This window comes from Arachis stenosperma, chromosome 4 (genome assembly GCF_014773155.1).
Source record: "Arachis stenosperma cultivar V10309 chromosome 4, arast.V10309.gnm1.PFL2, whole genome shotgun sequence".
Classification (NCBI taxonomy): domain Eukaryota; kingdom Viridiplantae; phylum Streptophyta; class Magnoliopsida; order Fabales; family Fabaceae; genus Arachis; species Arachis stenosperma.
The window spans coordinates 91,870,792-91,874,325 of NC_080380.1; the positions used below are offsets into that span (position 1 = coordinate 91,870,792).

General features: G+C 42.6%; 1 non-coding gene across 1 annotated transcript; it reads right to left on the reverse strand.

The window, feature by feature from the left end:
- Positions 1–2,188: 2,188 nt before the first annotated feature.
- On the reverse strand, positions 2,189–2,296 carry LOC130978828 (small nucleolar RNA R71). Its single transcript, XR_009086440.1, has one exon. It is a non-coding gene; the product is annotated as a small nucleolar RNA R71 (small nucleolar RNA).
- Positions 2,297–3,534: the final 1,238 nt, after the last annotated feature.

Below are 3,534 nucleotides of genomic sequence, written 5' to 3' on the forward strand. Positions count from 1 at the left end.
TCGTAAGCATAAAAGAATAGCTTCTCGGAACTTTCTAAAGGCGGGAAGCACACTCTCTCCTCGGACTCCGGGGCTACTAGCTCATAATCCCGCTCAGACTCCCTGTTCTCACAAATACTACACTCCCTACGGAACCTAACTAGATACTCAGAATCTACAACAGAAGGGACCCTTAGAGGAACAGGATCTACCCAACCAAGACCACTCGGAATCTTGGTCGACATTGCTTGAAACACCTTTCGAGACATAAAAACTCTTGCCTACAAAGAAGAATACAACAGCAAGCCAAAAATCACATAATAGGCAGACAGCAAAAAACCCATTCAGCAGAAACAAGAAAACAAAAGTTCTTTTAGAAGAAAAAATGCAGTAACCCGAAAACAAAGTACCAAGAGAAAAGAGCCCCCCCCACATACAAACAACCAAAACAATGGCGGCGCCTCTTTTCGGGGCGACCCCAGCATAGAAGAAAAAGAAACAAAAGCATATGTGCACAGCGAAAGTAAAGACGAGAAACGAACCTGGAAGAAAGGAAGAAGACGACGAGCTCCGATGCAAGAAGAACGAAAACAGCGGCGCAGAGGAAACCCCGAAAAACAACGCACAGAATCGGAGAAGAAGAACAGAGAAAGAAGGAAGATGCTCGAAAGAGAGGTGGCGAAAAACCCAGAAAAAGGGAAAGAGAACAGAATAAACAAAGAAAATGAGGAAAGGGGCAAATAAATAATGCCTTCACAGAGCCCGAACGGAAATCGAGGAGAAACGGTAAAAAGCAATAAATACTGAAACGGCCATTTTCAAATTTTGAAAAGACGACTATGCCCGAGATCGACCTCTCAAAAGGACGAACTCGGACAGAGGCACTGTTCATACCCTGACCGAGCTCTCCAAACTCGGGAAGTTCGCAGAAGGTCCGACCTCGTCCCAAAGGCCCACGCCTAAGGTCGGACCTCGGACAAATAAAGAAGAAGGCCCATCAAAAGGAACGAAGCCCAAAACCTAAAGGCCGAAAAAGGCCTAGGAAAGGCGGTTCCACAAAAGATAGAGATAAGACTCCCAAAGATAAGATAAGATAAGAATATCTTATCCAGGGAAGATCACGACCAACCACTATAAATACACTGGAGCACCCAGGTATAACTCATACTCTAATTCTACTCAATATCTGCTTGGACCCATGCTAACTTAAGCATCGGAGTGTCATTGCAGGTACAACCCCCAGCCGCTCAGCACACCAAGCTCGGGTCACGGAACCCCTACCTCGGGTCTTGCCAGACGACCGAGCTACACGTTTCAGGTAACCCTCGGAACAGTTTTCAATCAAATCTTTTTGATTTCTAATTTCAAAATCTTTTTCAAAAATCACTTGATTTTTTTTCCACTTTTATTTTCGAAAATCAATTAGTGTTTTTCAAAAATGTTTTCAAAATCTTTTACTTAATTTTCGAAAATTACTTCCCTTCTTCTCACATCCTTCTATTTCTGAACTAACTCTACTCCTTAATGCAAAATTCGAACTCCATCTTCTTTGATAAGTTCGAATTTTCTACTTCTGTCTTCTACTTTTCTTTTCCTCTGACACCTCAAGGAATCTCTATACTGTGACATAGAGGATTCCATATTTTCTTGTTTTCTTCTCTTTCATATGAGCAGGAACAAAGACAAAGGCATTCTTGTTGAAGCTGACCCTGAACCTGAAAGGACCTTGAAGCGGAAGCTAAGAGAAGCTAAGGCACAACTCTCTGTTGAGGACCTGACCGAATTCTTCAAAGAAGAAGAACCCATGGCAGCCGAAAACAACAACAATGCCAACAATGCAAGGAAGGTGCTGGGTGACTTTACTGCACCTACTCCCGACTTCTATGGGAGAAGCATCTCTATCCCTGCCATTGGAGCAAACAACTTTGAGCTTAAGCCTCAATTAGTTTCTCTAATGCAACAGAATTGCAAGTTCCATGGACTTCCATTGGAAGATCCTCATCAGTTCTTAGCTGACTTTTTGCAAATCTGTGACACTGTCAAGACTAATGGGGTAGACCCTGAGGTCTATAGACTTATGCTATTCCCTTTTGCTGTAAGAGACAGAGCTAGGACATGGTTGGACTCTCAACCTAAAGAAAGCCTGGACTCTTGGGAAAAGCTAGTCAATGCCTTCTTGACAAAGTTCTTTCCACCTCAAAAATTGAGTAAGCTTAGAGTGGAAGTCCAAACCTTCAGACAGAAGGATGGTGAATCCCTCTATGAAGCTTGGGAAAGATACAAACAATTGATCAGAAAATGTCCTTCAGACATGCTTTCTGAATGGAGCATCATAGGTATTTTCTATGATGGTCTGTCTGAACTATCCAAGATGTCCTTGGATAGCTCTGCTGGAGGATCTCTTCATCTGAAGAAGACACCTACAGAAGCTCAAGAGCTCATTGAAATGGTTGCAAATAACCAATTCATGTACACTTCTGAAAAGAATCCTGTGAACAATGGGACAAGTCAGAAGAAAGGAGTTCTTGAGATTGATACTCTGAATGCCATACTGGCTCAGAACAAGATATTGACTCAACAAGTCAATTTGATTTCTCAAAGTCTGTCTGGAATGCAAAATGCACCCGGCAGTACTAGGGAAGCTTCATCTGAAGAAGAAGCTTATGATCCTGAGAACCCTTCAATGGAAGAGGTGAATTACCTAGGAGAACCCTATGGGAACACCTATAATTCTTCATGGAGAAATCACCCAAATTTCTCATGGAAAAATCAAGAGAAACCTCAACAAGGTTTCAACAACAATAATGGTGGAAGAAACAGGTTTAGCAATGGCAAGCCTTTTCCATCATCTTCTCAGCAACAGACAGAGAATTCTAAGCATAACTCCTCTGACTTAGCAACCATGGTCTCTGATCTAATCAAAACCACTCAAAGTTTCATGACTGAAACAAGGTCCTCCATTCGGAATTTGGAGGCACAAGTGGGACAGCTGAGTAAGAAAATTACTGAACTCCCTCTAAGTACTCTTCCAAGTAATACAGAAGAAAATCCAAAAGGAGAGTGCAAGGCCATAAACATGGCCGAATTTGGAGAGGAAAGAGAGGAAGTGGACGCCACTGAGGAAGACCTCAATGGGTGTGCACTAGCCTCCTCTGAGTTCCCCAATGAGGAACCATGGGAATCTGAGGCTCAAAATGAGACTATAGAGATTCCATTAGACTTACTTCTGCCTTTCATGAGCTCTGATGAGTATTCTTCCTCTGAAGAGGATGAGTATGTCACTGAAGAGCAAGTTGCTAAATACCTTGGAGCAATCATGAAGCTAAATGACAAGTTATTTGGAAATGAGACTTGGGAGGATGAACCCCCTTTGCTCACCAAAGAACTGGATGACTTGTCTAGGCAGAAATTACCTCAAAAGAAACAAGATCCTGGGAAGTTTTCAATACCTTGTACCATAGGCACCATGACCTTCAAGAAGGCTCTGTGTGACTTAGGGTCAAGTGTAAACCTCATGCCTCTCTCTGTAATGGAGAAGCTAGGGATCTTTGAGGT